Raw genomic sequence first — 24,943 nt, forward strand, 5'->3', positions numbered from 1 at the left:
GAATTTGTCCATTTCATCTAGGTTATCTAATTTGTTGGCATACAGTTGTTCATACTATTCTCTTATAATCCTTTTTATTTGTATAAAATGAGTAGTAATGTCCTTGCTTTTCTTCTTCATTTTAGTAATTTTACTCTTATCTCTTTTACACTTGGTTAATCTAGCTGAAGGTTTGTCAATTTTGTTGATCTTTTCTGAGAGCCAACTTTTGGTTTTGTTGATTTTCTCTTTTCTTTTTCGATTGTCTATTTTTTAAGTATTTGCTCTAATCGTCATTATTTTTTCTTTTGGCTTACGGTTTAGTTTGCTCTTTTTCTGGTCTCTTAAGTTGGAAGATTATATTATTGATTAGACTTTTTTTTTCTTTCTTAATGTGGGCATTTGCAGCTATAAACTTTCCTCTTGTCACTGCTTTTGCTGCAATGCTGTAAATTTTTATATGTTGTTTTCATTTTTGTCTTAAAATATTTTCTAATTTTGCTTGTTTTTTAATGTATCAGTTATTTAGAAGTGTGTTATTTAATTTCCACAAATTTGTGAATTTTCCAAATTTCCTTCTGCTGTTGATTCCTAATTTCATAACATTGTGGTCAGAAAACACACTTTGATTTCAATCTTTCCAGCTCAGATATACAACATTTCTGTTATCACAGAAAATTCTCTTGGATAGCACTGCTTTCTTTAACACAGTACTTTTAAAAAGGTGTTCCATGGACCAGTACTGATCTGCAGACTGTCACTGGTTTGTGACAAAATGAGTACAGAAGTTGAGAATGTTTATAAGCTTTCATAGCTGCAACATCCAAGCATATGACCAGTTATCTAGTAATTCTTTTTTATTGTGTTTTACTTAAGTATTGTTCTGGGACAGATTGGAAATTTTAAAAAATGCAGCATTGTTCACAATGGATAGTTTGAGAAGCACTGCTCTATGATAGGTTTGCATAGAACTGCAGGATCACAGTCTACACATATGTTCAACTTTACAAGATAAATTCAATCTGTTTTCTAAAATCATTGTGTCAATTTATGCTCCCACCACCAGGGTGTGAGAGTTTCCATTGCTTTGCTGTTTCCCTGATTGCCTCCCCCTGCCTTTAAGTTATGCTGTTTGGTAGGTGTGAAATGATATAGTTTTAATTTGCGTTTCCCAAATTACCAATGAGGTTAAATATATTTTCATATCTATATGGTACATCTGTGATTCCATTTTCGTGTCTTAGGAGTTCTTTACCTGTCTGGATACCAATCCTCTGTTGATTATGTGTGTTGCAAATATCTTCTCCCAGTTTGTAATTTATTTTTATGGTGCTTTGATGAACAGAAATTCTTAATTCTTTTTGTGTGTCATGTTTAATAAGTTTTATTTAAGTTTTAAGATTTTGTCTTTCACACTTAGGTCTTTATACCCACCTGTACCTGAATTTGATTTCTGTGTAGAATTTGAGATGATGATCTAATTTTATCTTTTTTCTTCTGTGGTTAAGAGTCCCAGCGTTGTTTATTGAATAGGTTCTCCTTTACTATTGATATTAAATGCTCAGTGGGTCTTAAATTGTGTTTTAATATATGTATGGGTCAGCCTCTGGACTCAGTGTTGTGTTCCATTGATCAGTTTGTCTAACCCTTTCTTTAATTGCTACACCTTTAAAATAAGTCTTGATAGCTTATAGTGTAAGTATTGTTATGTAGTTTTTCCATATAAATTTCATAAGGGGTTTGTCTTAGTCTATAAGAAACCTCGTGGGGATTTTGATTAGAATTGACCTCATTATTATAATGAGTCTTTAAGTCTAAGACCAGAGGATACTTCTCCTTCTATTTTCCTCCTCTTTAATGTCTCACAAAGTTTTGAAATTTTCCTTGTATACTTTTTTCCGTATAGTTTTGGTACTTTGAAACACTGTGTTTTATTTTTGTACAGAAATGAAGTATGTTATTTTTGTGTGAAATGCAGTTCTCTTTTATATATTTATTTTTTCAGAAAGCTTACTAAACACTCTTTTTCATTCTAATAATTTGTTTGTGTACTCTCAGTATATTTTTAAAATAGATAATGATTCTCAGCAAATAGTAAAACTTTTGTTTGTTCCTTTCCAAACCTTATACCTATTATTTCTTCTCTTTGCCTTTATTATGGGGGCTAGAATCTCTAGTGCTGGTCATAATGGACATCCTTGTAATGTTGCTGATCTTAAAAAGAATGCTTTCCAGATCACCTTTAAGTATGACTTCTTTCTTGTGGATGCCTTTTATTAGGTTTTTAAAGTCCTCTTCTGTTGCTAGCATTAAAAGTTTTTATCATGCACCAACATTGGTACATTAAATGTGTTTATTGAGATGACTATATGATTTTTCTCTTTTAATCTGTTAATGCAAATGTTAAATTACATTTTAAGTGATTTTTTTAAAATTAAACCAACTTGGCATTTCTGTTATAAAACCAATTTAGTCATGTTGCAATATCTTTTTTATACATCACTGGATTAAATTTTTAAATGTTTAGTTTGGCATTTTGCATCTCTGTTCATGAAATGAGACTATTGTGTAATTGTCCTTTTTTGTAAAATTAGTTGATGAGTCTACCCTTTTATTCCTATCATCAGAACTCGTTTGTTTTTGAGAAGGTTTTTAAGTTTTGATATAATTACTTCAGTGGTTAAAGAATATTTAGGGTCTTAGTTTATTCTTTAGATAATACGTTGTATTCTTCTGGGAATTCTTCTACATAATCTATGTTTTCGTGTTTATTGGCATAAAGTTGTTCCTAATATTCTCTTAGCTATTTAATATATGCATTATTTCTTATATTCCATTTTTCATAGCTAACATTTTTAATTTACAACAATCTTTCTTCTGTTGTTTGTGATTAACCCTGTGATGGCATTATCAATTTTATTTATCTTTTTGAAGAACTAGCTTTTGGTACTACTGACACTATTATATGCTTATTTCCTATTTTAAATTATTTGTATACCTATCAGTATTTTTTTCCTTCTACTTTTTTTATTTTGTTTTATTCATTGTATATTCTGCTGACTTTTTAAACTTTAATTTAGGTGCTTTCTCATTAATTTTCAGCTTTTTATCTTTTTTAATGTAAGCATTTAAGGCTATTAAATATTCACTAAGTATTGCTTTAGCTATATCCCACAAGTTTTGATATATGTAGAGTTTTTGTTACTGTTTTCTTGTAAATATTTTCTGGTTTATGTTCTGATTTCTTCTGAGTTCTTTAAAAGTGTTTCGTTTTTTTTCCTTTGCTTCAAGCCTACAAGAATATCTTTTTTTTTGTTACTATTTTCTACATTTAAAGGCATTGTGGTCATGGGATGCGAGGAGTATGAAGGCCTCAGTGCTTACTTAGTAGAAGGATTATAATCCTTACAATCCCATACTGTACTACTGGGATCAACTTTTCCAATTTTATATCCAATATGATTAAAAAGTATATGTTCAGTTGCTGTAGGGTTTGCAGTTTAGTCAAATGCATTTACGTTACTATCATTACTTAGGTTTCTCCCCTTGAATCTTAGATGCTAGATACTAGCAGCAGCATGAAAAGAATGTCCACAAAATTATTTCCGTACTTAAAAAAAATAGATTCTCAAAACTCCTCTTGAATTGTTGTTGTTTTATTTCCTAATTTGTTTGTTTTGTTTTCTGGACACTGAAATAAGGACTAGTGTAAATCTGGTTCAGATTTATTTGTTTTAAAGAAGAGGCATTAAAATCTTCAGTGTGATTCATATTTCATTCCCAAAGACATTATCAGCAATGACATTCTTCACCAGTACTTTTAAATACTTTGAACTCCACAATGAATATTGTTCTTAGAGTGCCATTTTAGAGGGAGAAGAAGTAACTTTCACCTCCCTATCTTTTACCTTAGAGTTTGGGTCAGCATTTTTTCCTGCTTGCATCTTACAATATGTATTACATTTATGTAGCCTTGAACTCTTCTGTATCATTTAACAGCGTCATGAACTGTTTTCCTTAACTCAAGTTCTTGGATACTCACAGATACCCTGCAAATTAGATACTGTCCATATTTTCCAGATAATGAAACCAAGACTGAAATGCTTAGTTTAATTGTTGTTACTAAGCTAGTAAGTGGGTAGAACCATAGTTCAAAGCCATCTCACCCCAATGTTGCCAACTTTTATGTTTAATAAATTTTCTTATGTAGATCTTTTACAGTATGTATGATCTCATTAAGAAGCAACTTTGGACCATGGATGGCTTAACTCGTCCCAAATATGGATATTGATCTTCCGGGTTGCGTTTACTTCGCTTGCATTGCAAACTTTTTTTAAATAAAAGGTTTTCAGAGGCTCTTACTTGTTAACTGCTAAATAGTCTCCATTGTCATTTATCTTTAGTTTCATCACTTCATTAAAAAAAATGAGCAAAGTGTAATCATTAAGTTTGATTCCACCTCCCCACTTACTTTTCCATTTATCTCTAACTTCTCTATAAGACAGACACAGTGCTTGAAGTTTTCTTCAAGTATAATTTCATTGCTGTCATCCCTCAGAGATAGTGCATGTTTGGTTCCAGACCACCACAATAAAGCAGATATCACAGTAAAGCAAGACACATGAATGTTTTGGTTTCCCAGTGCATATAAAAGTTACGTTTACACTATGCTGTAGTCTCTTAAGTTTGCTATATCATTATGTCTTAAAAAACAATGTACATACTTTAATTAAAAAATACTTCATTGCTGGGACCAGCCCAGTGGTGCAGCAGCTAAGTTCACACATTCTGCTTTGGTGGCCTGGGGTTTGCCGGTTCGGATCCCAGGTGCAGACCTACACACTGCTTATCAAGCCATGCTGTGACAGGCGTCCCACATATAAAATAGAGGAAGATGGGCACAGGTGTTAACTCAGGACCAGTCTTCCTCAGCAAAAAAAAGAGGAGGATTGGTGGCAGATGTTAGCTCAGGGCTTATCTTCCTCAAAAAAAAAGGAAATAATTCATTGCTAAAAAATGCTAACCATCATCTGAACCTTTCGTGAGTTGTAATCTTTTTGCTAGTGGAGGGTCTTGCCTTGATGTTGATGACTGCTGACTGATCAGGGTGGTGGTTCCTGACGGTTAGGGTGGCTGTAGCAATGTCTTAAAATCAGACAGAAATGAAGTTTACCACATCGATTGACTCTTTCTTTGATGAATGATTCTTTTGTAGCATGTGATGCTGCTTGATAGCATTTTACCCATAGTAGAACAGCTTTCAGAATTGGAGTCAATCCTCTCAAACTCTGCCACTGCTTTATCAACTAAGTTTATGTCCTGTTCTAAACTTTCTGTTGTCGTTTCAACAAATTTCACAGCATCTTCACTGGGGATAGATTCCATCTCAAGAAACCGCTTTCTTTGTTCATCCACAAGAAGTAACTCCTCGGCCATTAAAGTTTTATCATGGGATTGTAACAATTCAGTCAGACCTTCAGGCTCCACTTATGATTCTAGATCTCTTGCTGTTTCCACCACATCTGCAGTTACTTTATCCACTAAAATCTTGAACCCTTCAAAGTTGTCCATGAGGGTTGGAATCAACTTCTTCTAAACTCCTGTTTACATTTTGACCTTTTCCCGTGAATCACGAAGGTTCTTAATGGCATCTAGAATGGTAAATTCTTTCCAGAAAGTTTTAGTTTACTTTACCCAGATCCATCAGAGGAATCACTATCTTGGCAGCTATAGCCTCACAAATGTATTTGTTAAATAGTAAGACTTGAAAGTCAAAATGATTCCTTCTTGGGCTGCAGAATGGATGTTGTGTTAGCAGGCATGAAAACAACATTAATTTCATTGTACATCTCCTTCAGACCTCTTGGTTGACCATGTGCATTGTTAAGGCGCAGTCGTATTTTGAAAGGAATTTTTTTTTGTGAGCCATAGGTCTCAACAGTGGGCTGAAAATATTCAGTAAACCATGTTGTAAACAGATGTCCTATCATCCAGGCTTTGTTGATCCATTTGTAGAGCACAGGCAGAGTAAATTTAGCATAATTCTTAAGGACCCCAGGATTTTTGGAATGGTAAATGAGAGTTTGTGTCAACTTAAAGTGGCCAGTTGCGTCAGCTCCTAACAAGAGCCTGTCCTTTGAAGCTTTGAAGCAAGGCATTGACTTCTCTTCTCTAGCTATGAAAGTCCTAGATGGCATCTTCTTCCTATATAATGCTATTTTGTCTACATTAAAAATCTGTTGTTTGGCCACCTTCATTAATTGTCTTAGCTAGATCTTCTGGATAACTTGCTGCAGCTTCTACACTGCTGCAGCACTGCCTCTTCACCTTGCATTTTTATTTTATGGAGACGGTTTTTTCCCTCAAACCTCACGAACCAGCCTCTGCTAGCTTCCAACTTTTCTTCTGCAGCTTCCTCATCTCTCTCAGCCTTTACAGAATTGAAGAGAGTTAGGGCCTTGCTCTGGATTAGGCTTTGCCATAAGGGAATATTGTGGCTGGTTTGATCTTCTATCCAGACCACTAAAACTTTGTCCATGTCAGTGTTAAGGCTGTTTGGCTTACTTATGATTCATGTGTTCACTGGAGTAGCACTTTTAATTTCTTCACGAACTTTCCTTTGCATTCACAACTTGGCTAAGTGTTTGGCACAAGAGGCTTGGCTTTTGGCCTGTCTTGACTTTTGATATGCCTTCCTCACTAAGCTTAATCATTTTTAGCTTTTGATTTAAGTGAGAAACATGCAACTGTTCCTTTCACTTAACACTTACAGGCCATCATAAGGTTATTAATTGGCCTAATTTCAGTATTGTCGTGTCTTGAGGAATAAGGAGGCCCAAGGAAAGGGAGAGAGACAGGGGAATGGCCAGTTACTGGAGCAGTTAGAACACATACATTTATTGATAAAGTTCACCATCTCATATGGATGTGGTTTGTGGTGCCCCAAAACAATTACAATAGTAACATCAAAGATCATTGATCACAGGTCACCATAACAAATATAATAATGAAAAAGTTTGAAATATCACAAGAATTATCAAAATATGACACCAAGACATGAAGAGAGCAAATGCTATTGGAAAAATGGTGCCGCTGGCTTTGCTAGACAACGAAAGTTTTGCCATAAACCTTCAATTTGTAAAAAAAACATTATCTGTGAAATACAATAAAGCTAGGTGCAACAAAATGACTTATGCCTGTATTTCTGTCTGACTTTAAAAGATTTTCTCAGAGAATGTCTATTAGGCAAAAAGTATGCTTGAGTTATTGGTTTAAAAACTTCCCACCAGAATGCATTTTTTTGTATATTAAGCATGGCATTACAGAAGAACATAGTGGCCTTATGTGAGCTTGGTTAGAACTTCTCTTGGCTATTTAAATCTGTAAATTAAGTCGTTGGAACACGATGAAAGCATTTCATGAAGTGTATTGGGTTGATGGATGGATGACTGAATGAGCGAGTAAATAAATGAAAACTTCACATATGAGTTTTTACAGTATGTAGTCTCCTGTATGTGTACCTTTGTGACGTTGCTCATATTATAGACACAGCAGAAGGAAGATTTCTGGATGAAGAACCCTGGCAAAAACTTCTTAGAAATCCTTCATTGTGGTATTATTTGCTTGTTTAAAAAGTATGTGTCTGTTTCTGTAGTTTGCATATGTTCATTGTAGCATAACATAAATACATACTGAACTGAAGTGTTGTCAGTGGCTTTTTTAATATGAAAATATTTGGACATGCTTGGACACAGGTTCTGATCATTGAAGAAAAGTATAGTTTATTATAAGCTGCAGCAATGAAGTGCCCAATAAACAACTTTTCTGCCCTATTGGCATCACTGTACTTTCTTTTTTCAGCTTTATTAAGATACTACTGACAAAATTGTAAGATATTTGAAGTGTACAATGCGATGATTTGGTATACACATACAGTGTGAAAGGATTCCCTCCATTGAGTTAGTTAACATATCCATCACCTCACATATTTACCTTTTCTTTTTTTCTTTTTTTTTCCTCTGGCGAGAACATTTGAGGTCTGCCCTCCTAGCAAATTTCTGTTATACAGTGCAGTGTTTATCAACTGTAGTCACCATGTTCTATATTAGAGCCATCACCATACTCTGAAGTTTAGATGCAGTAAAGCAGTTTTACCTTAATACATTAGGTTAATAGACATTTAATATGAAGTGACCTATGCAAATATGCTAGTATAATTAAAGTGTTTAATAGGCTGAATTTACATACCCTTAAAATTAGTTTTCAATTAAGAAATAATCAAAGGAAATTCTTCCAGTTCTTTAAAGGATTTCTCTAGCACGGGACCAGGAGGAATCTTGGTTCTTGCTGATTGGTAAGATGCTTTCCTGTATTTGGAGGCCACAAACACCTGGAGCCATGCCCTAAAAATGTTCCACTGAGAGGCACACTTTATAAATCTTTTAATTATATGATTTGTACAAAACCAATTTTTGTCATTCATCCTTGTGGTACTTGATAAATTTCCACCTATGTTTTCGTTCCACAGTAGTGAGGATTAATTGCGTTAGTCTGCTTGTACGTTGCATACACTTGTAAACTAATTATTTTAGAGCCTAAGTGAGGTGTGGACTGCTTTCAAGTACTCCAAAACTCAGTGAAATTGTTCAAGGTAAAAGATATTTTGTTGTTAATGTCCTTCTTAATAATACCCAGAATTTTATAAAGAGTGTCAAACAAAAGACTTCACAGAGGAAATAGAAAAAAAATTACTTCCAAGTTTATTTTTCTTATAATGACTAATAGTGCATGATTATTTTTTCTATAAATACGTTTGTCATTTTTCCCTAAATGACCTTATCTCAGTCAAATCATATGTACCATTTTTGCCTACTCATCATAGACTTACATATGGTTCTGCTGTTTAAACTGTCACCTGGCTATTTTACTATCTTTTCATTACCTAACCAAAGAGGTTTTATACATTTATCCACGAAGATTATAAAAAGGTTAGATAGGACTAATTTCTAATGCTAATACTCTTTATCCCTCCTTTTGTTCTTTATGTTTCTTCACCATTGCAAAAACGTTTCCCAATCTCTGGGTGACTCAATTATTTATTTATTCATTTATTTTTGCTGAGGAAGATTCATCCTGAGCTAACATCCGTTGCTAATCCTTGTCCTTTTTTTGCGTGAGGAAAATTAGCCCTGAGCTAACGTCTGTGCCAGTCCTCCTCCATTTTGTACATGGGTTGCCAAAACAGCATGGCTTGACAAGTGGTGTATGTCCACACCCAGGAGCCGAACCTGCAAACCCAGGTCCCAAACCTGCAAATGCAGACTGCTGAAGCGGAGCGCTCTGAACTTAACCACTATGCTATGGGGCCAGCCTTTCAATTTTTGAAATAGTTTTTGAGGGTTAGTTTGTCAAGGTGTTTAAAAATCAAATATAAATAATTTCTACTAATTTTTCATTTTTTAAACATGTTTACAATGCCTTAGAATTTTTATTTGGAATGTTACTCCTTTACAAAATGCTCTTCCCTTTGTCATAAATAACTCTGCATGCCTATTAGAAATCTAAGTCTGACCAATCTGTAATTATATGATTATTGTAATTATTAGTAGCTGGTAATAGTATTTAAATGATCAATGGATCTGTTGCAATTTTTTTTTCTTTTTATGTTTCTCTTTTCTGTTTTTAACTCTACTCCATGCTTACTCTGGTAAATCTAGGAAGTACATAAAATTAGAAAGGCCCACTGTTAAGACTTGGCATATTTCTTTGTCTTTTCTCTATCCTTTCCCCTCTTCATAATTGAGATCATATTGTGCATCTAGTTTTTCTTACTCAAAGAAAAGGGGAAATCTACCCAAATATAAATATTTTTCCATGTTTTTCAAAACCTTTAAATGTAATATTTATTTGTTTGTATTCACTCTTATTTACTTAGCCATTTGCTTAATTTTAGACCTTAGATTGTTTCTAGTATTTTATTATTCCACAGCAGTGAATATTATTTTGCGTGAGACTTTGTCAACATCTCAATTTCCAAAGACTAGAATTCTTGAAAATGAAATTCCTGAATCAAAGTCTATGAAGATTTTCAAAGTCTATGAAGATTTTTAAAGCTTTTTTTTTTTAATGCTTTTTTGGTGAGGGAGATTGGCCTCAAACTAACATCTGTTGCCCATCTTCCTCTTTTTTTTTTCCTTCCCAAAGCCCCACTACCTAGTTGTATATCCTAGTTGTAAGTCATTCTAATTCTTCCATGTGGTATGCTGCCACAGTATGGCTTGACGAGCTGTGTGTAGGTCCAGGCCCAGGATCTGAACCTGCGAACCCCGGGCTGTTGAAGTGGAGTGCGTGAACCTAACCACCCAGCCACAGGGCCAACCCCTAAAGCTATTGCTTCATATTGTCAATTTACTTTTTAAGAAAGATGAAATTGATATACACATCCCATCTGGCAGTATATCAGAATGTCTTACTGTACCATTGACAGCTTTGGATTCTCTACTCTTTAAAGTCTTTAATTTTTATTTCTTTGTGTCCTCGGGATATTAAATGTTTCCCATGTATTTTTTATCATTAGTACTTCCTTTTGTTTTAATAAGATATCCTTTCATGTACTTTGTTCTTTTCATCCATTGAGTGCTTAATTTTTTAATTTATAAACATGTAAGAGTATATTATATAGGATACATATTAACATTTGTCATGTTGGCTGAAAATATTTTCCCAGTTTGTGTATTAGATTGAAATCAGAATTATCATAAAATTGTTCTACAATTCTCTTTCTCTTGGTGGTCTTATCCTTGAGATGAACAGATGTAATAATATGTATATACACACAGAGATAGTTATCATTTTAGGGGGGTTTTTTTGGTGAGAGGAAATTTGCAAGATGTTAAAATTTGACATTATTTCCTAGAATCGTAATTTGTAAAAAGTAAAAAACTACATAGTTTCTGCTATTAAAACATTTATAGTCTTTATTCAAAATTTGCATACTTTCTAAACTACACTCTTTAGAGCTTACACTAATCATAGAAAGTGTGCTTAACATTCTTTCAAATTGTGTATAATTTTATATGTTGTATTTAGTAATTTAAACGATTAACACTTAGTGTCCGTATCCTCTAAGCTCAGAGTAATATATAAACTTTTGCTGAAGTCTTTTTATTTTAAATTCATGTAAACAGTATTGTGTTTTGCAGATGTGTGATTACTGTTACAGGCAAACAAATATCTAGTTTGAACTTTGGTTTAAGAGTTTTTAATAATTAATGGCATTTAAATCATAAAATCACTCCTGAGTTTTAACTATGTTGTCATGAGTTTTTGGACATCATTTGCTTTCCTCCACTGACATACTCTGATAAGGGTTTCTTAAATTTTACAATTGTGTATACAACTGTAAGAGGAAAAAAATATTGCAGACTGTTTTCTGTAAAATTTGTTAAGTATTTATATCAATATAAACCAGGTATGAACTCAGTTTCTTATATATTTTACATAGATATAACTGCCACCTCACATTAACAAAATAAAGTGCAAGTAAAAAAATTTACAAATTATCTTTGAGAACACAAGATTTCTGAGAACATAGTTGCAGATTCCTTGCCATCTGGGACCCAGTTTGAGAAGCAGTGCACTTAGCCTTGCTATGTTTCCATATTCTAATAAAAGTTTTGAGAATAGTCATCTTGATCACTAATAGGGAGAAAAACCACAAATATTTGTAAAAAAGTTTTGAGGTACACATTACTTTTAGAATTTGTTTTAGGGATTGTGGATGGATCGAGTACCAGTGTTGCTTTCATTTCTTCAGAATTTAAATTACTCTTCAAGTGTTTTAAATTTGTGTTTTTCCTGAAATTTTCGGACCTTTATACATTTCTTGTCTCTGTTTTAGTATAAATCTTGCCTTTGAAAAACATCCAGACTTTAATTTATCTGAGAAATACAAGTAAAATAAATGGCAGGGATGGAAGTTGGGGATCCTTAGGATTCTTTCTAGATTGTATTACGTTCATGCAGGGGTCAATGCACTTTCTCCATAAAGGACCAAATAGTTAGGCCCTTTATGCTCTATGAGCCAGACTCAGCTTTGCTTTTGTAGCCGAAATCAGCCATTGACAATACATAAATGAATGGTCATGCCTGTGTTCCAATACAACTTTTTTTTTTAACAAAAAACAGACAATGGGCTTAGTTTGATGACTCCTGTTCTAATGCATAGTTTGGATGACCCTGCCTGTGTGTGAACAAGGGCTCACTTATTAAAAAGAAAAAGTTGTTGATCTTGATAGAGGCATCTCTAACAGCAGTTTTTGCTACCACCATACAATTTACACATCCTGAAAAACCTATGAGTATACCAATTATAATATTGCTACTTTCTTATTTGCCAGTATCTAAGACCTTTGACCTGCAGGCCTTACCCAACCCAGTCCCTGATCCAGGTATTAGTGATCTCATTCTTGCATGGGCATTAATCTTTCTGGTTTTAGTCCAGTATCCAGATGCCTACATTGAGTCCCTGAGTACTCTAATGCCGTCAACGTATAGCCTTCTCCCGCCATTACTACCCTGTAATGGGTACAGACTGAAGACTTGATAACTTGTCTAGTACTAGTAAACTTCCTTTCCTGGGAGGAGATGGGACTGCAGTCCCCTTGCCCAGGCAGAGAATCCTCATCCATCTGGCTCTACGTTATATAGGGTAGATCTCCAGGAAACCTCCTGCTCCTACTACTTATCTTCAAATGTCACCACTACACAAAGATTCCTTCCACATTGCTCCTCCTGCCAGATATGGTCATTTAGAAGTTGATGCTACCCTGGAACAAATCTGCATTCTTTATAACCCCTTGAACACTCTAATTTGGCTGCTGCTCACATTTCTCTGAGGCTAGCTAATGCCCCCAGCTCCAATCTGTCCATTCCCAGGCATTTTGCAAAGGACCCGTCAAGTCTCACAGCTGAACTCACCTTCCTTCTCTTACATAGTGGCAAACAAATTAAAGCAGCAGTAACTTTGGGATAACTGACAAATAATTGAAGGCTTTGTATTGGCCAATTTTCCCTCTTTTCCTTGCTTCTTCCTTCCTTTCTTCCCTTCCTTCTTTCCTTCATTTGTTTCTTTAGTAATTGATGTATGAAAAACAGAATACTTAGAATATTGACAGCAATTCATTCTTATACGTAGCCCTCTACTTTTATATTAATATATTTCTGATAACATACTTGAGAGCTGAAATTACATATTATGGTCACTTCCTCATACCTAAAATTATGGTTCCTGCTTGTCTTACCTCCTTCAGGCCCCACAACCCAGTAGGCAGGTGAGATTCTTCTCTGCTTTGAAGTCTGACAGAGATGGAGTTGCACAGCCAGCATCTGAGAAAATAAATTTAGGTATCACCGCTTTCCAAAAGGAAGATTTGGGGTTAGATAGCTCCCAACTTCATCCCCGGTTTTGACATGTAAAGCTCCCCCTGCTTGGAGCAGGAACAGGGGAAGGTAAAATATCTTTGCTTTTTTCTAAAGCATGCACCAAGAAGGACCAGCAGGCCTCTTTCCAGCCACCTAGGCCCCATGGTGAAGTTTTCCTATCTGAAGATAGCCTAGTATTTCCCAGCATTGTTCAGGCAGGAGGTGGAGGAAGGTAAACTGAGAATAGCTTTAAGATGGGAGGAGGCTGGACCACTAGGCTCTGTGAACCAGAGGTTCTGGCTATCAGTGGAGAAGAGCAAACCTATGAGTTTGTGAGGTGCTTCTGTGTTTTCCTAGACTGTGAGCAATCTCAGACCCGTGTTGAAACCAGACTATTTCCTTTAACAGGAACTACTTAACAAGCAGTGTCCTGGGCATTGGAAATCATCATTCAACAAAAGATGTAGGAAAAATCAATCTCAGGAAAGGAAATTAATATAGGGCTATCCCAGTATAATGTAAGAAAATATGAAGTTTTTCAAATTTTAATGTGTTAAAGTTAATGACTGCCTGTTAGGTAAACCAGAGATGACATGGAAAGTGGGGAATAGGAATGTCACAAAATAAAATGCTAAAGTTGAATTTTCTGTGGACTATAGACTTTTCAGTAGAAAACACTGTAAACTCTGAGCCTCGTGTGAGTTTTCTTAAAGATAGGAGGATTGTCTATTTCTGCTCATTGCCTGGAATATATACAAAGCAAAGCTAGAAAGATGAACTTAACATTTAATTGATGTGTGATTAATAAGAACATATCTGTCATTCCTATGTTCAAAAATTAAGCAGATGCTGTTGTTAAAGCTTTGGGGGTAGGGAGGGGCCAAGAGACATTTATAGTATTATTTTCACTGAGTAGATTTATAGACTGATTAATTTTAAATGCCAGGTGTTAATAGGTAAGTATTTTACGTTCATCCCATGATGATGCTTCATCTCTCACTACCTCCTCACTTTAGTATTTCCTTTAGCAATACTAAACTGTTTTTAGCTCTACCACATATCCTGTTTTTTCTCTCCTCCTCGAGCTATTCCTTCCATGAAGAATGCACTTCACTTATCTGTGCTTGTTTCATTCTTACTTATCATTTAAGATTTGGCTTAGACATCCTGTCAGACTTCTTTTGTTCCTCTTTATTGCACTTATGGCACCATCCAGTTTTGTACTCCTTGTCATACTAGAATTTTCTGAGAACACATAGAGAGCGAAGATTGTGTTCCCAGCACCTAACACAGATCGTGGCACATAGGAGTGCTCAATAAGTATTTGTGAAACTGATGTAGATTTAAGAATAGCTGTACCTATTCTGGTTAATGCTAAGAAACACTAGTTAATGTTAATGTTGATAGAAGTTTTCACATAATTCACTATTCACAATAACTGTGCAAAATAGAATGCAAAAGGCACACTATCTGAATATCCATTAATTCAGTACATTTATTGAGCACTCACTCTGAAGCAGATACTATGCTAGGCGTTGGAAGGTATATGAGCTTAAATGTATCTACATCAAAGAAGTATTTTAAAATCCAATTAAGAGCCACTCAGTAATTGTTAGACATTTTTGTTATATTTGATTATCATTAGATATAGAGAAGATAGAATCTTCAAGAATTCAGTAAACACCTCATTTCATTGGCAAGATATAAATAAATTTTTCTTAAATTCTGTTGCCTCCAAGACGCAAGGGATTCATTCCAGATGACTTGTTACTTAATTAAATATGGTTTAGGATCTCACTCTATCTACTTGCCTACAAAATAAAAACATTCAATTTAGATTCTATTTTTATTCAACTGTTAACTGGAATTAAAGCAAATAAAAATAGTATGCTGTTCAGAGTCAAAAAATAATTTCATTCAATTCCTTTCCCTTATCTTTTACTACCCCTATTTCTAACTCCCCACTATACTCCAAAGCTAACTTTCAAAATCTCATGGCAGCTGAATGGTCATTCTTACTCTCATCTCTCACCAGTGCTACAAGAAAGCATCTTGCCCTGTATGGGAAAAAGTTTAACAAAACCTTTTCCCCTTCAGCATGAGAGTTTGACCTTCTGTTAACTCTCTAGCTCTGTTTCCTTGGTAACTGATAAGGGTAGTGTATCAGCTGTGTCACTAGGCAACATTGCTTATGGTAAAAATGACCCCTAATTGATAAAATTCATCTGTACTGATAGCACTATAAATACCTGGCAGGAAGCCATATCTTTGAGTTTCCCTGGATGTGGTGACTTCTATAAATGGACTTGTCCTTTGAAGAGGTCCTGGAAGCCATGCCTATGGAATTGTTACAAGAGACGTTGACTCCAGATGGGGCATGAGGCCTCTAAGTCAGTGCAACTCCCTCATTTGCTTGATGTGGGTCTCATCTTGTTCTGAAGCCATGATCTAGGAGGCTAGAAAAGAAAGCTACCAGATGGCTGTATGAACCACTGTGGACTGCTTGCTGCAAGGACTTCTGCAGAAGAGGAACAGTTGACACTGCCTTGCTGGCAAGTGTTGGTACTTGTCCTGTAACATTCCGGGTAGACTGGTGCCCAGGATAGCCTATGGTTGTCCTGTGAATCTGCATATTCAGTTGAACCTAAGAAGATTCCTTGGTGGCTCTTGAGGATCTGGCTATACTTTGTTTCTGGAGAAAACTGTACTTAGGAGAGAATGAGTTGAAAGAACAGAAGCAAAGATCTTGGATTAGTTATTGCACAGTGATGCTATCACATTGTGATCATAGTACCCACATCTGAGTTCAAGAGTTCTTTCCACACTCGGTTGTAGAATATTTCCAACAAGTAACTTCTACTGGAAAAAGTGATGTGGTTGTACATTGCAATATTTGTTCATTCATCAAGTATTCATACTGATAGTGCATTGATAGGTTCCTTTTCTTGTTTTTATGCTTTAGGGACCATCTTAAGAAGTGAAGAGATGATAGGTGATAGTTGTAACTAATTAGCACTTTGTGGGTATCTTTGACTTTTCACTATATCATTGCTCTCTGTACCACATTGATAGGTTCTTCATCTAATTCTTCATCTAATTTTACTAATAAAGTTGTTTAATTCTTTTATTTAAAATTTGACCTTTGAGATTATTTATAAGGAAGCTTTTCAGTCCCTGGTTATAATGTTAAGTGATGTGTTGTTACCAGTAGGCAGGAGAAAATACCGCAGAGATTCTTAAGAATTGAAAAACATTTTAGACTAAAACCCAATTTTTTCAGCTAATGCAGGATTCGATTATTTAATTTTTTTAAGGTTACAGAAACAATGTATGTTCTTTTTTGAAAAATTGTAATGTATGGATAAATGAGAGAAAAGTTTCAAAATGTCTAATTACATTGTTCAGAGATACCCACTCTTAGCATACATGTTTTTCATTCCCTACCTTTTGTTACTGTGTGTGCATATAAATATAGAAGGCAGAGGGAGGGAGGAAGTGAGAGACAGAGAAAGATGTATCTATTTCTATTTTAATTTTTTAAATGGGATAAAAATATGCATACTGTTATACAACCTTTTTTCATTTGATACGTCATGAATATATTTCCATGTCAATACATAATCAACATAATTTTAAAGTACAGAATAGAGTTCCACTAAATGGGAGAACCATAATTTATTTGACCAATCCACTATTGTTGGCATTTATGTTTTTTCCTTAGTGACAGGAATCTCTCTTAATAGCTCACAGTAAATAATCAGCCAGCTCTAGTGCTTTTTTCTGGATTTAACATTTATATAAATGTCACCTTATAGTATGTTACTGTGTTTAGCAGCTATGTCACAATGCTGGATAATAAAGAGCTTGTGGGGAACTACAGGCAGCTCCTATTTGTACAAAGTGTTGCTAAATCAATTTTTCCTTATCTTTTCAATGTCTTCATTAATTAAATAATTTTTAAAAACTGAATAAGATCAAAGGACAAAAGCATGTGACACTTCCCTGAAGACCTCTCTCTGCATTAACATAGCACTCTACTTTAGGGGTAAGATTGTTAAACCAGTGGTGCTTCTGTGCGATGATATATGCGATAGCCATTTCAGTAATTTGATATTGGTCGTATGTTTGCTACAAGTAGGACAGAGAAGTCATCCCAACTGTTTTATCCAAAACTACCACCACGATTTTCAAAACTTAAACCATTAAAAGAGCCCCTGGAAAAGAAAACCAACAAAAAAATCCTCAAGCAAAATGACCATTCTATTTTTATCATGTTGAGACCAAGGTTCTCTGATGTAGCAATTGGTAGGATACAAGATATGTAAGTTTGAGGGCCATATCTCCCACTCACATTTCAAAATTTTGTCCACAAGTATATTTTGGAAATTTTTTGTTCATCACATTGTTAAGCTTCATGCCATTCGTCTCATACTACCCAGCATGTTCTAGATTGTTAGAATTATGGAAAAGTCTGGTAACTTCACTAGTGTGAAAATTCAAAATACTGAAGTAACGTCAAACAAGATCTTAGTACTATTTTGTTTATTGAGAAGTCTTTTAAAATTAAGTGTAAAACACCTCTAATATTACCATAAAATGATAATAATTCCAAGTAAAGTAATAGTTTAACAAAATAACAGACATATGTTAAAATATTGAGAACCATTTCCATTTAAAGTTAAAATCGCTAATATTAGTCTAATAGATTGTAATATTCTCTCCCTCTTTCTGACAAACTCCAACTGTTTTACATATGTAAATATATAGAGATATTTATATATAATGTATTTTTCTCTCTGTGTGTGTATATATATAGATGTGGGTTTATGTATATGTGCATGTAAATATGTGATTAGTTAGCAGAGGGCCACAATTATTGAGAAAGACATTGTACTAAGTCACTTTGATTTTTATTCTTACTTAATCCTCCTGATAATCCAATGAAATAGTTATTATTCTTATCCCCTTTTTTTAAGATGAGGAAACTGACATGTAGAGAGGAGAAGTAATTTATCCAAGGTCACACAGTCATTAAGTAATAGACTTTGGGACCTAAACTGAGATCTCTCGTGCTTTATGGTGTTGTAACTAATATGTATGCCCAATTTGTTTCCACCTGTTGGAGAATCGGTTCATTAAAGATGATCTAGGAAGTGTTCTCTCTGATAACTCAACATTACCTGTTCTCTCCTTGAGTTCTCTCAGGCTGCCTTCTGCCTTTAAAATGTATTCTGTTTTAAATACTTTTAAAGAACAAAGCCCATTGTTTTTGCCCTACAAACTTTTCATAGAAGATGTTATGTTGGATGACTTTTTAGTTGAAAATGGAATAAAAATCTAACATACTCTGAGTTTTGTAATCATTAAGTTTTATTTTTAAATAATGCTTCTGGTGAGTTCTAATACTAAATTTGAAAAATTATATGAGGGGAAAAAAAAATTTTTTTTAAGGGAGATTAGCCCTGAGCTAATATTTGCTGCCAATCTTCCTCTTTTTCTTTTTTCTTTTCTTTTTTCTTTCTTTCTTTCTTTCTTTTTTTTTTTTTTGCTGAGGAAGATTGACCCTGAGCTAACATCCATGCCCATCTTCCTCTGCTTTATATGTGGGACACCTGCCACAGCATGGAATTGACAAGCAGTGTGTAGGTCTACACCCAGGATCTGAACCAGCGAACCCTGGGCCACTGAAGTGGAATGTGCAAACTTAACCACCGCAGCACTGGGCCAGCCCAAGACAATTTTAAAAGTTCATTGGACAGTACATTTTTACAAAATGTCTTACATGATCAGATGTTCTCATCTGGAGGAAATCATACCTAAATGTACATATCTATACTGCTTGTTTTAATCATTGTTTACCAGTGTTCATTCGCCTAGAGAATTCAGTATGCTAATTCAAAGATAAAGTCTACCCTGCTCATGCTATCCAATATGATAATAGCATTTATTGTAATAGATATAATATCTTGAGACCTACTGAAATTCAAGTAACAAACACCTTTACATAATGGGACTACATAAACGTATATAGTTACCTGAAGTCTATGTAGTAAAAATGAGTCATCATTTAGTTAAAAATAAGTTTGCTAGATTATGTCATCTCACACAATGTCATCCCTCAAGAGAATGTATTTTTAGATGCAAAACAGATTCCTGTTTTACCAGGAATCAAACATTTAAAAAATGTCTGGGCCAAAATGCAGACTTTAGTCTTTATAGATAAAACTTCTGTTTTACAAATTATCAACATGATTTGCTCTGTATCTAAAAAATACTTCTCAAAGTATATATGTTATACAGTATAAATAAAAATATAAGCTGCTGTTATTGTGATTTATTTAGACTTAGCATTTTTTTCCTGGCAACATAACCTATATACCAACCAAGGGTTTGATTGAGTGGTAAGTTGAATGCTTTTAGATTTAACATATCACATAACATATCATTTTAGTTCTTTAGGGGGCATGTATATCAGTAGTTGTTTGAAAACTGAATAACATGGCACTTGATTACCATTGACAATAGATCATTATTTTCCATGATAGGCTCTTAATATTATGAATGTATCAGATTTATTTACCAGCTCAGAAGTTTTATCATTCCACATTTTCATATGCTATGAAAACTAGATCAGTTGGATCTGACTGGGGATAGTATTTCCTTTCACCAGTGGTAAATGTTTATGTATATTTTTTGTAAGCTTTCTAACTCATCAACCAGAATGATTTGCTTGAGAAATACAAATTTTTGTTTTATTTTATTAATGTTCTGGAGTACACATATGCAACTCTAAAGTTTACCCTTTTAACAGAAATAGCATAGGAGATGAAATGAAATGATAGCCAGATGGAGTGAATACTCCATCTAGGTTTCTTTGCATACCCAAGGCCTTAGACTCCTCCCATAGAACTGACCAAGAATCCTCCCAAAGAAGTATTTTAGTCTCTTAGTACCTGATGTAATCTAAATAGTGTACCCTCCTTAGAAGTGTGAGATTCTTACTGTGATGATTTTTTGTTACTATGTGACAAGAAGACAGATCAGATCAAGACCCCTTCTGGTGAGAAAGTCAGTTTGGAAGAGAAAAAGGTCACCATTCTCTTAATTTTAGATTTCTTGTTTTTTTGAGGGAAGGGGTTATAGGTAAGTCAGACTCCTTTTCTCTTGATTTACAAATAAAACTCTCAGAGTTAATGGGAGGGCACATTGCTAAAACTGGTGATTTTGAAGTTAATGTCAAAATTCAGTGTCATAATTGTTTTTCATGGATCAAATTAAAACTGTATAAATGGTTTTCTCATCCCTTTTTCTTCCTTGCTCTTAGATTTAAAAACATTGCCTCAGTGGAAACAAATGTCCATTAATAGAGGATAATTTAAATACATATGGTGCCTTCTTATAATGACATAGTCATTAAAAGTGACAGATGTAGACAATATTACAATGATCAAGACATGGAAACAACGTAAGTGTCCATTGATGGATGAATGGATAAAGAAAATGTGGTGTATATGTGTGTGTGTGTATATATATATATACACACACACACATATACACACACAATTAAATATTATTCATCCATTAAAAAGAAGGGAATCCTGCCATTTGCGACAACGTGGGTGTACCTTGAGGGCATTACTCTAAGTGAAATGAGTCAGACAGATAAAGACATCCAGTATGATCTCATGTGACGTCTAAAAAGACCAAACTATGGGGCCAGCCCTGTGGCCGAGTGGTTAAGTTCATGCGCTCCGCTTCGGCGGCCCAGGGTTTCACCAGTTCGGATCCTGGGCACAGACATGGCACTGCTCATCAGGCCACCTTGAGGTGGCATCCCACATGCCACAACTAAGATATACAACTATGCATTGGGGGGATTAGAGGAGAAAAAGCAGAAGAAAAAAAAGGAAGATTGACAACAGTTGTTAGCTCAGGTGCCAATCTTTAAAAAAATAAATTAAAAAAAATAGTAAATAAAAAGACCAAACTCAGAGATACAGAGATTGCTGGTCGCCAGATGCAGGGGGATTGGGAGTGGGAGATAGTGAAATGGGTAAAGGGTAATGGGTAAAAGGTGGTCAAAAGGTATAACTGTAAGTTATAAGATAAATAAGTTCTGGGGATATAATGTACAGCATTATATTTATATATAATTAATAATACTATATTGTATATTTGAATCTTGCTAAGAGAGAAGGTCTTAAAAGTTCTCATAAGAAAAAAATGCATGACTATGTGAGGTGATAGATATTAACTAAACTTATTGTGATGATCATTTTGCAGTGTATACATTTATCAAATCATTATAAAATTATAAAAATGACAGATTTAGAAGTAAAAATTATTTTATTAATAGTTATTGAGCACTTACGCTTAATGTTCTAGGTGCTATTCTAAGAAATATGGTGTAATATATCTCATTGTATCCTCATGAGATAGATACTATTTTTATCACCATTTTAAAGGTGAAATTTACCTTACACAAAAATAATTTGCCCAAGGTCACACAACTGTTAAGTAGAAAAGCTGGATTATGGACCCAGGAAGTCTGATTCCAAAGCCAATGCTATTAACTATTATGTCATATAGTTCTATCTTGCTGATATAGAAGTGTGCATTATTTATAAAACAACAGATAAAATAGCATACAGTGTATAATATGATTCTATTTGCATAAAATGGTTGACCCTGGTTATTCTGGCCTTTCAGGATTTTTCTTTTCCTTCTATGGATGTTTTACAGTGAGTATCTATGATTTACCTAATCAGAAAAAGTAAATAAAGCTTTCATGCTTTGCAAACAATAAATAAACCACTGCCCAAAGTATTCTCCACTTCTCTCAGCTGGTGTTTCTTCTCCCCATCAATCTTGGTTCTTTAACTTCTACAAAGCAGCGATAACACTGCCTAGTCTACTTAGCTTCATCAGGTCTCTCAGTGTTAGAAGGACCTTTTATATTTGTAGTTTGTGTATATCTTCTTTTTTTTTTCCCTTTGGTCGCTTCCTTTTTCCTTTGTAAACCTCTGTAGTATTTACCTTTGTGTTTATTGGACTTCCAGTAAATATTGATGAGGAGGAAAAAAACAAACTCTAATGTGAGCTTTCTGGTTAAACAATTTTGTAGATATTTCCTTTTAAAAAGAGTAGTGGGTGTAACTGGAAAATAATAAACCTCAAAGGAATAGAATTTTATACATGACAGTAATGATTTGGAAATGACCATGAGTGGCTAGAGGAATGCTGACCTATTTCCCTCAGACTCTATTATAGTTTTATACAAAGGTGTTGGGAGAATAACGGTTTCCTCCTCTAGAGAGGGCCACCAAAGAAAGGTGTCCTCTGGGTTTCTATTAAGGCAAATAGGTCTCTTGAGGGATCATTTTGTGAAGACAATGAGGTATAGGGGATCATCGCTTGTTAATTAGTAATTATAGTAGCAGTAATAGAGGTGCTGTAGAAAAGCGTTGTGGGAAAGGATTATTGGAAAGATGGCACAGGGAAGAAGCCCAGAGTAGAATGAAGCAAGGAAGGAAGACTATAGATGACTCCAAAAGAGGGATTTACATGTCAAAGAGTGGCCAAAGATGACAGGCCTGTAGGGCATACTGGATGCCCTGACTGATGTAGTCAGGTTTGTTGCTTTATATTTTTGGTTATCACAGGCAAAGGTAAAAACTGATTCACTCTGTTTGAAATCAGAATAGAAGTCACTATACTTTTGTTCTTTGTCTCACTTCTATCTCATTGCCATTTTTTCCTAAGGCACTAGACTAGACTAAGAGAAATGGAAATAATTGTCTTGAAAGGATTATAACATCAGTTGTTAGAACTTTTTTCATGTATGAATATTTCTATATGTATATCTAAAAGACAAGAACTCAATTTAAAAATAAGTACAATACCATTATCACACTTTTAAAAATTAGAAATAATCCTTAATTCTCATAATACATCAATCAGTTTGCAGATTTTTCCAACTGTATTTAACTTTGGTTTTTTGTGTTTTTTTTGGTTTTTGTTTTTCTACAGTTGTTTGTTTAAATCAGGATCTAAATAAGATCCACACATTGGAATTGGTTGGTATATCTCTTAAGTGTTTGTGAATCTATAGGTTTTCTCTCTTAGGATTAATAATTGATTAGACTTACTTTTATATGAGAAAGTACTTGCCCAGTTTTTTATTCAGTTCTCACATAAATGTATTAGTGATCAAAACAACTGTTCTGCAAGAAATCAGGAGCCACTAGTAATTAGCTAACTTATTCAATTGTAAGTAACATCTATATAGCTGTTTTCTTAATTTTGCTCTATAAATGTGGTCTTAGGAAGTAAATATTATTCTGATTATCTTATCCTGGTTAGGAAAACAGGTCACAAAAGTGAAATGATGGTAATTTATCCTAGATCACCCTTAGAAACCAGTTTGAAAACTCAGAGCACTTGATTTTTTAGAATAGTGATAAAGATGCTTTTGTCTTTCTGCTTTGTATTAGAGCCAGATGTGAGTTTTAAAATAGATTGCATGTAGGCTGAAGATGAGAGTATGATTGGTAGTGTATCAGTCAGGATAGGCTGTATTATTAAGTAGTGAGAAACAACCACAAAACCTTGGTGGTTTAAAACAACAATGGTTTATTTCTTGTTCTCCTTGCATGTCCATCATGGTCAGAGGTACCTCTACTCATAATAGTCGCTTAGGGACCTTATGGAGCAACCACCATTTCAATGATTGCTGATCATCATGATGGAAAGAAAGAAAGGAAAAAAAAAAGAGCCCTGGAAGGTTTTATATCTGCAGTTAAACGTTCCAACCCAGAGGCCACACATCCAATTACAAGGAGGCTGGGAAGTTACCCTTCTGTGTGCCTCAGAGAGAAGAACCAGCTATTGATGAGCAGTACAGATAGCTAACACTGTAAGTAATAATTCTGTTACTGGACTGCTAAAGATCTGTTCATTCATTCACTCATTTTTTGGTTCGTTAATCAAATATTCATTGAATGGCTGCTATGTGCAAGTCACTATACTAGACAATGGTGATATTAAAGAGAATAAAACATTTCATCCCTCCTCTCTAGGTTCTCAGAGTGGCAAGAGGCAAGTAATTCTCTATTAGGGTTCAGCAAAGTATTGCCCACAGGCCAAATCTGGCCTGCAGCCTGTTTTTATATTGCCCTTAAGCTAAAAATGTCTTACATTTTTAAAGGATTGAAAAAGCAACAAACAAAACAGATATGCAACAGAGGCTATAGGTGGCCCGCACAGCCTAAAACTTTTACTATCTGACCCTTTACAGTAAAACAGTTTGCTGACTTCCGTACTGTAACATCTGTACTTAAATTTGAAGCTCCTCAAACTAACTGCCATGTAGCCCGTTGTCAGATAAAAGATACACAATTATCTTGTAAGCTCTGGATTTCTTTTAACAGTGTGCCTTTTGTTTGATCTGATACTACATTTCTATGGAAATATAAATCTTTTCCTGTGTTGTTGGAATGGTGATTGAGTGGTCTTATTACTGGGCATTGGAGTCATGGGGTCC

At 34.5% G+C, this 24,943-nt stretch overlaps 1 protein-coding gene across 23 annotated transcripts in view; it reads left to right on the plus strand.

The window, feature by feature from the left end:
* MBD5 (methyl-CpG binding domain protein 5) overlaps positions 1-24,943 on the plus strand; it is a 416,685-nt gene that overhangs the window by 40,077 nt on the left and 351,665 nt on the right. For 3 of the 23 annotated variants that reach the window (XM_070240854.1, XM_070240849.1, XM_070240857.1), the window contains exon 2: positions 24,071-24,316. The exons of the other annotated variants lie outside the window; for them this stretch is intronic. The gene's annotated coding sequence lies outside the window, so the exon portion shown is untranslated. The remainder of the gene's footprint in view (positions 1-24,070; positions 24,317-24,943) is intronic. 23 annotated transcript variants of the gene reach the window in all.

Source organism: Equus caballus, chromosome 18, assembly GCF_041296265.1.
Source record: "Equus caballus isolate H_3958 breed thoroughbred chromosome 18, TB-T2T, whole genome shotgun sequence".
NCBI lineage: Eukaryota > Metazoa > Chordata > Mammalia > Perissodactyla > Equidae > Equus > Equus caballus.